The sequence below is a fragment of the Canis aureus genome, chromosome 12 (assembly GCF_053574225.1).
Source record: "Canis aureus isolate CA01 chromosome 12, VMU_Caureus_v.1.0, whole genome shotgun sequence".
In the NCBI taxonomy this organism is placed as follows: Eukaryota; Metazoa; Chordata; class Mammalia; order Carnivora; family Canidae; genus Canis; species Canis aureus.
The window spans coordinates 10,934,036-10,946,389 of record NC_135622.1 but is presented as its reverse complement, the minus strand read 5'-3'; the positions used below and the strand labels follow the sequence as shown (position 1 = coordinate 10,946,389).

At 43.2% G+C, this 12,354-nt stretch overlaps 1 long non-coding RNA gene across 11 annotated transcripts in view; it reads left to right on the top strand.

Annotated features, from left to right (window-relative positions):
• LOC144280561 (uncharacterized) overlaps positions 1–5,484 on the top strand; it is an 81,244-nt gene extending 75,760 nt beyond the window's left edge. For 7 of the 11 annotated variants that reach the window (XR_013348980.1, XR_013348979.1, XR_013348983.1 and 4 more), the window contains 3 exons: positions 397–929; positions 3,671–3,753; positions 5,313–5,484. This is a non-coding gene — a long non-coding RNA (uncharacterized LOC144280561). Of the gene's footprint in view, positions 1–396; positions 930–1,973; positions 2,935–3,670; positions 3,754–5,312 lie in introns of those variants that run through there. The other 4 variants (XR_013348976.1, XR_013348982.1, XR_013348978.1 and 1 more) reach the window with 2 other exon arrangements.
• The last annotated feature ends 6,870 nt before the right edge of the window (positions 5,485–12,354 follow it).

The following is a 12,354-nucleotide window of genomic DNA, read 5'->3' as shown; positions in this document are numbered from 1 at the left end:
ATACTGCCTTAAAGAACCCGAGTCCAACCCAAAGTTAAAAACCAGAATGACTTTGTGAAAAATCAGAATTTTAGAATATCTTAAACAATTTGTTTTAGGTCTCTTTAAGTTTGTAGTGAAACAAATCATTAGGATACATTGTAAAGGGACTCCCAGCCAACAGCCCTTGGTGTGGGATCTGAACCCTCCAGGAGAATTTTACCTTGCATAAGGCTTTCTTCCTTTGGTCACCAGGCTGTCTCCTGTGTTAGCTGGTGTCTGGGGAACACACATGTTTGTTATGATGCAGTCATCCAAATTTAGATTTGAATGTTATGTTTCAATTGTGACAGATTGGTTTTTAAGGATGTCATTTCAAGGAATTACTAAGTTCCTTTTTTTTTTTTTTTTTTTAAGTTCCTTTTCAATTGGGCTCATGGATGGGCTGCGGTGGACCAAAGACATGATCACACCCTATGAGCACCAACTGATCGTTTCTCCCCAGGAACCCAGTGCGTGCTACTGCATGCACCTCTGCTGGACCCCGCTGATGAAACCATTGGCCCTCCCTTAGCCAGGCAGGGTAGACTCCTTGCTTGTCAGTTTGCCCAGACAACACTCCCACCTCCATCCTTGTAGACATGTGCCACACCTTGTCTCTAGTGTTCAGAGCTAGAACTCTCTTTCCTGTGCAGCAGAGACCTCTCTTCTACCACAAAGTCAATGCAGCTTAATCTTCAGGACTCTCATTTGTATCAGCACCTTCCAAGGCCCTGGAGGGTCCTACCAATGTGTTTACATGGTTACCTGTTGTAAAATTTGCAAAAGCGGTACATTTTAATTGCAACGGATTGATAATGCTGCTTCTTTTACTCAGATTCCCACTCTATCACATAACTCTTCAGGTGGGGCAACATTGGAGGGATTTTTGGAATCCAGTTAAGGGGAAGGTAAGTGAAGGATAAGTTTAGGTTAGGCCCAGGAGCACATATTTGTGTAGGTCACAGTCACTTCCGTGTATAGTTCTGTTACTATCATACTATACTCATCCCAGAGAAGGAATGGCTTTCCAGAACACTCCTATCACCCACTGTACTGACATGTCCACTATCTTAGCATGTGGATACAGGGCCTGGGATTATACATGAGCATACCCTGTAGCCCCTCCACCAGGTATATATGAGGAGTGGGAGAGAAATGAAGTTTGAAATTATGAAGTCAGAGATAATATATGGAAAATTCTTCCCAACATCAGATATGGAAAATTGTTAAGTGAATGGTTCAGTTTGACAGCACTGACTCAGACAGGAAGCCCTCTCTCATCAGAAAGATGTGTGATACTGTAGTGTCTACAATTACAAAAAAATCCCCTTCTGTTGCTGTTATTTTTATTTTTTATTTATTTTATTTTTTAAAAGATTTTATTTATTTATTCATGAGACACACACAGAAAGAGAGAGAGAGAGAGAGAGGCAGAAACACAGGCAGAGGGAGAAGCAGGCTCCCTCCCTTCAGGGAGCCTGATGCGGGACTCCATCCCAGGACCCAGTGATCACAACCTGAGCTGAAGGCAGACGCTCAACCTCTGAGCCACCCAGGTGCTCCTTGTTGTCTTTTTAAAATGAGAATTTTGGGTTAGGTGAGCTAAAAGTTCCTTTCCATGTTTCTGATTTTAACAGCTAAGTCTTCCTAAGTGAAGGTATTCCATGACTTGCTGTGGAGAACTCAGAAGGATGACATGAATTTTTAATCTGCAAATGGCTGCTGCTAACTTTGTGAAACCTGATTGTTCTCATATGTAGGTTAAACATATCCCTCATGTATTATTTGCATTGTTCAATTATTTAATGCATCCTTTTTTCATAACAGTGCAAAAGTAAACTTTTGCACTGACCCTTCTATATAGTCACAAATTCTGCTTAAGTAAAATCCAAAGCACTGATGCTTTCCTATTAAAACTATACCACCATCTTCATTTTTGTTTATAAATATGATTATATAAATAGTATAATTACATATAATTATATAATAAATCATATAAGCTCTTATATAAATATATTTATAAAGATTATTCATTCTAATTTTTGTGCTATCCTTATATGTGATTCTACTTTATCTCCATCAAATTCTTAGTGGGTACATGGAGCAAGGGACAATTATCTCCATTTAACATGTTTGAAAACTGAGACAGAAAGAGGCAAAATCATTTTACTATTGGCTTTAGTTGACCAGAGACAGAAACAACAGGAATCAGGTCCCCTGATGCCCACTCCCGGTATCAAGGTCAACATATAGAATATATAGAAATAAAAGTCTGGGACAAAGAGGAGGACACTGCTTATCAGTTCCTGGCTTATATTAGCCAAAAGGTGTGTGTTTTCATGACAATCGGAATGTGGGTAGCAGTGGAAAGCCCATGCAATGTGGGCATGGTATTGATCTATTGTTGAGGGGCAGATCTGGAATTCACTTTAAATACTAGAGAAAAGGCAAGTGAGACTAGCCAGTCCTGGAGGTAAGTGAAACATTGCCCTGAACCCCCTGCTGGCCCCAGGGCATAGCTGAATGTGCTGGCCAGGCTACGAGAACCATCAGATAGCTCCAAGTCTGTAGAACAAGATAGCACGTCTGGGCACAGGCTGGCTGGCTGGCATGGGCCCCTCCTTGCCGATGTGTTCTCCACTGGGTGCTTGAGATTAGGCAGTGTGTTCTAGCATTAGAGAGGCCACATGAAGGCGAGGACGTGGGCACTTTCTGCAACTGTGCACCTCACCAGGAGCACCTGCTCAGGGGCCTCTGTTCAAATATTGATGACCAGGAGCTTCATCACAATGGTATACAGCCAGTGCCTCTCTGCTCCACCCTCTCCGTGAAACGGGAGTCCCCACTGAAATGCAGGCCACTAGGGAGACAGCAGTTTCTAAGAGGTGGCCCTCTGAGAGCTCAGCTTGCAAGGTAGGACAGCTCAGGTGTGTGTATGTGCACAAGAGCCTTCGAGATGAGTTTGGTGATTGGTTGTCTTGTAAGAGTTGCCAGCTGTTTCTTTTCATGTCCGTATATATTCGAAACCAAACTCATTCTCATCTTGTGGGTGATACAGAATGCGACCCTGGGCCTGAGCCTATCAGTCCACAAGGCCTGTGGTTACCAGGACTCACACTTTCATGGGGCCTGTCCAACCTAAGTGAATGGTCTCTGTCCTTCACGGCTACCTCAGGCCACTGGGGATGCTTGAAGTTACCCGTGCAATCACAATTTCAGCCATTAACACAAATAAAATCCAAACCTAGTTAAAACAGGAAACTGCAGTATCTAATTGACGATTCTGGCTTCTCAGAGTTTTTTTTCTTTTTTAAGATTTTATTTATTTATTCATGAGAGACACAGAGAGAGAGAGAGAGAGAGAGAGACACAGGCAGAGGGAGAAGTAGGCTCCATGCAGGGAGCCCAACATGGGACTCGATCTGGGGTCTCCATGATCAGGCCCTGGACTGAAGGTGGCTCTAAACCGCTGAGCCACCGGGGCTGTCCTTCTCAGAGTTTTTAAGGGAGGAAAACACATCTTGGTTTTATTATCTACCCAGACACTGATGTGTAAGGTCTCTTCCTACCTGACATCTAATAGCACTGGTAAAATTATATTTTTGTGTGTTTTCTGTACATCTCTGCCATTCCCTGGCCTTTGTGACAGATCATCGACAGCCATGAGAAAGGAGGACAGGGATGGTGTAGGAAAAGAATCGCATACTTGAAGAACACCATCTGAATGGCGAGGTGTGTACAATGTGTATGTCTGATACCTCCCTACAACCTTAGGAGGGCAATATCTGAATCCCCATTATATAGATGCATATACCGAGGCTCTTACACATTAGATGATCCACTCAAGGTCGCTCAGAGAATGGATACTGGCCTGCTCAACCCCTAAGACCTACCTCCAAGTGCCCAAATCTGTGAGCCGTGTTTATGACAGCTAACAATTTGTCAACTCAACAATTTGTCAAGGACTCTTTGTCCTTCAGCAAATGAAATCCATATGCATATGTGAGGTGCTTAAATGTTCACAAGTCTGATACGCCACCACGTAAAATGTTTGATGTGGCAAAACTGCTGATAAAGGCTGATCTTTGGGACAAGACCTGAAGAACAGGCAGGCCATTATTTTTCTAACTGTTCCTTAACATTAATGGACTTTGGTCAATGTCTCAATATAAAGCATCTGGGAATTTAAACCAAAAAACTTGCTCTTCAACTCGATTATAAGGTGATCTTAGTTTTGGCATTCCACTCTGCTCTGTCCTACTACCTTCTTTATCTATAAAATAAGCACGATAAATTGCACTAAAGGTGTAATGAGACCGTATATATTCATGAAAGCTCTCTTCAAAACTATTACTCGGGCCGCTCAGATTTTGCCTAAGAAATAGAAGCAAGATGTAAACTAGACGCACCGTTGATGAATTGCCAACGTTCATTGATTTCTGTGTGCTGGCATTGTGCTTAGCCTTATGGCCATCATTTTTCCTAATCCTCCCAGCACTACAAAATGAGGTCTAGTGTTTCCCCATTTTGCAGATGAGGAAAACAAGGCACATAAAAGTAAGAAACCTTTCAAGAAAGTGATGGAGTCATGTGAGATTCCATTGCCATCTTGGTATGTTGGCCATCTTGTATCTTCAGTACCTCATATCACCCATATCCAAACATGTCCACAGCAAGTCCTTGAAAACTGCTAGACAATGGGAACTTGGATTGGATCCCAGAACAGATAAGGACATTATAATGGAAAAATAGGTGGAATCCAAATAGTCTATAGGTAGGTTAATAGCATTGCACCAATTTGAATTTCCTGGTTTTGATCAACAACCATAGTTATGTAAGAGAACCTCGAGGAAGCTGGGTGAAGGTTATATGGGGACTCTGTACTACATCTTTGCCACTCTTCTATAAATCTAAAATCATTTCAAAATAAAAAGTTAAAAAGTTTTAAAAATCAAGCATTAGATGACTTTGTGGCATAGTGTTTAAGGCCACCCTTTTGGGGTCAGACAGACCTAAGTTAAAATCCAAATTCCAACTGATTTACTACACATCCTTTGTGATCTTAGGCACATTGGAGTCTGAATCTCATTGTTAAATGGCCATAGTGCAAACAGTCAATAAATGATGGTTGTGTTGCAATAAGTATTATATTCATAATAACAACATGTTATTGCTATAAGAATATGTTAAGAGGAATTGCCCGAACTTTCCTTTTCAAACTTACTCCCACTGTACACATCCCAGCATCCTGATGTGTACCCTATACTGAAGCTACATTGTCTACTCAACAGATATGACTGAGTGTTCTTGCCATTGTTCTGACACTGAGATCCAGCAATGAGCAAAACCGACAAGAATTGCTGCTGTAGGGGGGGCACTTGACGGGATGAGCACTGGGTGTTATTCTGTATGTTGGCAAATTGAACACCAATAAAAAATAAATTTATTGTAAAAAAAAAAGAATTGCTGCTGTACGCCACTTACATTCTAGTAGAGATAGGCAATAAATAGTAAGATTCAGAATGCACTGGTTCTCAGAGCCTCCAGACCAGAGGCATCAGCATCACGTGGAAACTTGTTAGAAATGCACATTATCAAGCCCCAGCCCAGACTTACTGCATCAGAGACCTTGGGATAGTGCCCGGCAGTTTCAACAAACTTTCCAGGTGATTCTAGTAACTACTCAGGTTTAAGCACCACTAATATAGCATGTCAGTGACAGTAAATATTTTTTAAAAATTAAAGTAGAAAAAAAAATTAAAGTAGAAAAATTGGGAGGTGTGCCAGGGTGGGGAAGGGGGGTGCAATTTTAAGAAGGCTTGTCAAAAGCCTTACTCTGAAGGTGACATCCGCTCAGAGACATAAAAAAAGATGAGGGAGTGGGCTTCCAGGATATCCAGGGGAGGAGCGTTTTTAGGCAGAAGGAATGGCAAATGCAAAGGCACTGGGGCAGGAACAGGCCTGGAGTGTGCAAAGAACAGCAAGAGGAGGCCAGTGCAGCTGGATTAGGGTGGGCAAAAGGGAGAAAGCATAAGAGGCAGGAGAGGTCATGGGCTCCAGACTGCATTGGAACTTGTGAGCCATTGCAAAGAGTTTGACCTTTACATATTGGGCTATTAAAACACTTTACCTTTTCCTATTAGGCTAGAGACCCCCATCCTCACCCCCTAGTCCACTGGTTCTGCTTACCCTTCATGTTCTAACCAATCCCTTCTGTTCCTTAGGCTTCCCCATCCATGCTGTCAGAATGAGCTCTCCCATCCCTAACTTCTACAGCCACATTGATTGATCCCAAGCTATACTATACCATCAATATGGGGTTTGCCTATATTCTGATTGGATTGTGTACACCTGAAGCATAAACTCCAGCCTTTTCCCCCTTTAGTCCCACACCTATCACAATGTCTCTGCTTTGCAATGCTACATAAATATATACTGAATATACTAACTTTCTCTTAAGGCTTCAGGATGGAAACCAACACATTATCGGCACTCAATAAGTATCACAAATGTCGGCAATGATTCTGCAATTCCCATGTCAGAGGTAATAAGAGAAGGAGCTTATAGATTGATTCTCAAACCACTAAAGCATTTTGGATGCATCTGTGGGACCCACCCAGCATGTGACTTAAACCAGCACAGTCATCCAATATCCACAGCCTCTCTCCCTTGGGCCTAATGGCCTAACTACTGTGTTGACTAAGGCTCTGAGTATTACAGAGAGTATTACCAATTTACTCCAGCCTCAGGCCAACATGGACCAAGGTGGGAGGTAGTATGAAAAAAAATTGATTATCGGGATCAATGGAGCTGGGTATGACTTTCTGCTCCACCTTCAGGAGCTCTTCCTTTTCTTTTCTTTTTCTTTTTCTTTTCTTTTTTTTTTACATCATGAATCTAGTAAAGCCCAAGGGCCACTTCCCCATATGAGGTCTTTTTCATGCATGCACTCTAGAAGATGGCAGAGGAAACAAATTTTACTGAACTATAATTGAAATGATGTTCAAAGTTTTAATAATATTTAAAAGTAAATTTGTTGCAGCAATATTTTTGCTTCTTTGTTAGTACATTAAGTAACAAGATCAAGAGGCAAGTTTAATAAGTGCCTAAACTTTGTTGGAATGGTGAATATAGAGGACATTTCCAGATATTCACAATGACCAGAAGATGAGAGGGAATGGTCTGCAACCTCCATTACTGACACATTACTGCCAGACTACAGTGGTTCATGGCTCACAATCATGATTGAAGGAAATGCCAGAACTGGGGATGATTCTGAGTCTGTTCGAGCTTAATGGGGGAAAATAGACTTTTTCCCTCCTATTTTACTCTGTGTGCTATGCCCCAGAATGTAGATTGGGATAAATTGCCTTACCTCTCTAAATATCTGTATCTGTATCTGTAAAATGATGCCTATTAGGTGCCAGTTATTTATTTTGCCTTTTCAAGCAGTGATGATAAATAATGACTCCCCGCATTTGTCTGGAATATACTCGGGGCCACTTCTTTGGCCACAGCCAGAGTCAGATCTCCAAGTTGACCCATTTGGCAGTCTTTTTCAGTTGGGGATTCCTCTTTGCCAAATGTCCCTTGCTGACCTGAAATTTCACCTTTAGAGAAGCTTGCGTGCCATTGGCGCCATAAGGCTTTCAGCTTCAAGAGACTCCTGACACACTGCATTTGTATCTTTGGGGTGATACAGATGCAGTGAAAAGCCGAGACACCTGCACCCCAATGTTTATAGCAGCAATGTCCACAATAGCCAAACTGTGGAAGGAGCCTCGGTGTCCATCGAAAGATGAATGGATAAAGAAGATGTGGTTTATGTATACAGTGGAATATTCCTCAGCCATTAGAAAGGACGAATACCCACCATTTGCTTTGACATGGATGGAACTGGAGGGTATTATGCTGAGTGAAGTAAGTCAATTGGAGAGGGACAATCATCCTATGGTTTCACTCATACAGGAAATATAAAAAACAGTGAAAGGGATCATAGGGGAAAGGAGAGAAAATGAGTGGGAAATATCAGAGAGGGTGACAAAACATGAGAGACTCCTAACTCTGAGAAACGAACAAGGGGTGGTGGAAGGGGAGGTGGGTGGGGGGATGAGGTGATGGGCACTGAGGGGGGCACTTGATGGGATGAGCACTGGGTGTTATACTATATGTTGGCAAATCAAACTCCAATAAAAAATATACAAAAAAGAAGCAATAACCATAAATGTAAAAAAAATAAAGTGTACATTTTAATGAAAAAAAAAAAAGACTCCTGACAAAGAGTAAGTACCCCTGAACTGTCCCCCAAAGTCCAACTGGACCCCACTCCAGGTCTCTTAGAGAGTTGGATATTTGCTAGCCCAGGGGAGCTGTGGGTGGCTGAAAGAGAGGTGATATCCACTTGGGACAACCTATCCCCACTTCACTCCTTTCCTGGGGATCCTTTAAGACTAAACTGCTAGACAAGATCACATTTGTCTGCAGTCATGGTCTTAAAGAGGATTTTCCTAAAACTCAGCAGTATGTTTAATGTTAACTCACATGGGTTTACTTAATCCTGGTGCTCTAATTCATTCGCCAGGTTATTTCCCTCTTCAAATTATATCTTTACTATCTTTGAGAGGCACTGAGTTGGTTTTCAAGCACTTGAAATAAAGGTGCTCTCCCTTGGGCCAACCCCTTCTAGAACTGCCCTAACTCATAAAACCATGCAATTGCAATGCCTCTCAAACTGCACTGTGCCTTAGAATCACCCGCGAACTCTTGCAAATATTTTGTGTCATCCTGTAGGTTGTCTTTTGGTTTGCGGTGATGGGCATGAAGGAGGGCATGTGATGAGATGAGCACCAGGTGTTATATGCAACTGATGAGTCATTGAACTCTACTTTTGAAACTAATAATACACTGTTAATGAATTGAATTTAAGTAAAATTAAATTTAAAAAAATAATCACCTGAGGACTCCTACAAAGCTAAGTGCTGGGTCCTGCCCCCGGAGGTTCCAATTCACCTGGCAAGGGATAGAGCTTGAGAATTCGCATTTCTGACCAGCTCCCTGATTTCTTTTCCTCTGTGAGAGTTTCTCTATTTTAAAAAAGATATTATTTATTTATTTCAGAGAGAGAGAGAGGAGAGAGTGAGGGCACAAGCATGAAAACAGGGAGAGGGCAGGCTCCCTGCTGAGTAGGGAGCCCTACTTGGGGCTCAACTCAAGCTTGATCCCAGGACCCTGGGATCATGACCTGAGCCAAAGGCAGACCCTACACCAAATGAGCCACCCAGGCACCTCCCAGTTTCCCTATCCTTAAACTAGGGCAATAATGCCTTATTAACAGGGCTGTTGAAAAAAATTAAAAAGATGACATATGTGAATATATTTGGAGTGCCAAGCCCCTACCAGAATTTAATACCTACTAATTCCCATGGTGGGGCATTGTTGTAGAGAGAAGCATTTCTGGAAATGACACCAGAGCAGACTTAAAGAAGCAATAGAAACTAGCAGGGGATGAAGGGAATGAAGGGTGTTCTCGGCATTTACAAAACCTGTCATAACAGTATGTACAGGCTCAGTGCACCAAAAAAAAAAAAAAAAAAAAAAGGAGCTAATTCAGAAAGCTTCCAGAAGTGACACTTGGCTGAAGCAAGCTCAAGGATCACATGTACAGATTCAGGGACCTGATGACAAGGGCCTATTGTGCTATACAAGAAAGTTTCAACTCCATTCTGCAGGAGATGGAAAACCACTGAGGCTGCTTGGTGTGCACAGGGACACGAAGGAGAGATGGCACTGGGAGGAGGTGAAGGTTTCACCTCCCGACAGCTACGTTTCTCTCTTGGGTTTATACGTGGCTGATGATGACACACATCCCGCTGGGAGAAATACTACAGAAGAAAACGCTGGCTGGGGGAGGACAAAGAGTTAAATGTCAGATGTGTTAAAGTCGAGGCAAATGTAAGACCCTCCCACATGGAGATGAGAAGGGGCAGGCAGGTATGGGACTCTTGACGTCTGGAAGAAATCTTGAAACGTAGATTTACCAGACCTTCCACACTTAGGTGAAAATTAAATCCATGGGAATAGATGAAATAGCCCAAGGAGCATATAGCTTTAGAGAAATTTTGAGGACCTCATTCTGGAGAATTAACATTTACGAGCAATCTCTAATGGAGCTTGAGTCAAGGTTAATGACAGCGGGCAGGGCCCTTGTTTTCTATTCTCATAATAGCCGAATACAGTCAAACTCTGGCTTAAATGGACATTGAGGTTAGCTTCGGTGAGTGGTGCCCACAACATCCAATGAAACACTGGGGTGGTGCAGCAACGCCAGGACCCCTCAGCAACAGGCCACTGGGAATATGTAGGGAGTTGGTTAGAAGGAATCGTAATTGGGAGGTGAATGTGATCCCAGCACTGCCCCTCCTCATCACTCAGTTGCCACGGTCCCCAGAAAACTGGGTCCAGGAGCAATTGGCCCCATCGGTCATCCTCTAAAGATGGGTCTCTTCTCCAAGAAAGTTTACATAACTGAGATCTCTGAAAATTGTCAAAGCTCAGAAATCATCTGCTGAGAGAAAGCTGTTAGGAACCATGAGTCGTGACAAAAATAAATCTCGTTCCCCTTCTTCCTTAAGACAAACACGACACCCACATGAATCCTATTTCATACTGCCAGAGCCATCCTGCTGGGCTTGGCCAAAGCACCACAAACCAGCAGGATCCTGTACCGGTGCAGCTCTGAGCACTAGCCTTTCCTGCTGCAGGTTCTGAACAATCTGACCCACAATGACAAACACAAAAGTCTGCTCCACAGGCCCAGGTGAGAGGAGAGTTAATGAACCCAGAGAGACAGAAGGGAGTCTAAGCTCTTCCTACATGGGACAGAACAACAAGGAACAACTGGAAAAGTTCATGGGGAAAGGCAAACGTTCCACCTTATGCACGAGGTCTGTGATCAGACCATAGTCCAAGGGCAGCCACGTGTGACCTTGTCACCCATGAGGGAAGCGCAGTGCTTGCAAAAATCCAAACCCATCAGATAAATTGGGGCAATTCCCAATGCATTTTTTGCTTTTCTTTCTCCACTGAAAGAGTGGATTTAAATTTGAGTTCATCCGCTCTCATTCTCAGGAAGACGTGATGCAAAAAATGAGACACGCTTGCTTGCATCCGGGCCGAGCTAACCCCAAATAATTAAAAAGCCTCAGTTATCCTCAAAGCTATTTTCTTTTCTTTCTTTTTTTTTTTTTAAGATTTTATTTATTCATGAGAGACACACAAAGAGAGGCAGAGACACAGGCAGAGGGAGAAGCAGGCTCCCTGTGGGGAGCCCGATGCGGAACTTGATACTTAGGACCCCGGGATCATGACCTGAGCCAAAGGCAGACACTCTTGAGAGGACAGAAGCCCTGTCCTGATGTCATGGAGCTGGGGCCTGAGATGTGGAGGTTCAGGAAGGGGACTGAGGCTTTGGTAGGGTTGTAACAGGCTAGGAAAATACAGGGACTGTATAATCAGAAGGAATGAAAATGTAGTATATGAATAGAAATCTCATCTCCCTGGACCTGTCCTTATTATATAGCTAGGGGTTGGGGAAGCAAGTCTCAAACTGCCAGACTATTGAGACAGAACTGGAATGGGGCAAAAAGCCTTCCTTGAGACAGAAATGGCACTCAGTAAACATCTGTGCCTGGCTAGGAGCTGTGGGATTCAGGCTGGTGAGTACCTTGGGCTGGAACATTCTATTTTCACAGGCTGTACCCGTAAACTTTATGAAATAAATTGTTCCAATTGCGATGACTCCTTGGATTGTTAAGCTTTGGCCCTGGGTCTGCAGAGATCATCTCCCCAGGCAGTGTCCCATAGCAAAAGAGAAGGGAGAGAAAAGTCATAACTGGCCTGGTTCCCAAGGGAATGAGGGCATTGGGGTCGGGAGTCTCCCCCTCACCTTCATCTCTGAGCTTCCTCCAGAAGTTCGTGGGTGGGTATGACCACCGGTCTTGACCACCTGTTAACACCCGAGCCAAACAGTAAGAAAGGCTTCTCACTGGGTTATTTTACAAAGCAAATATATCTTTACAGAGAAGAATGGCTCTTACAGGTCCCTCTGCCACCTGCTATGGCAGGTGGAAAAGAGCCTGCTCTCCTCAGGACGAGATGCTGATTTATTCCCTCTTGGTGGAATTAGGTAAGAATCCCCTTTGGTGGGTGTGGCAGAATTGTTTTATTTGTTTGCCACAGGACATTTTCCTACAGAAAACCTGCACACGGTACAGAAGTCCAGCCTCTCAGGTCCCATCAGAAATAGGCTGGTTCCCTGGCCTGCTCGGTTCCTCC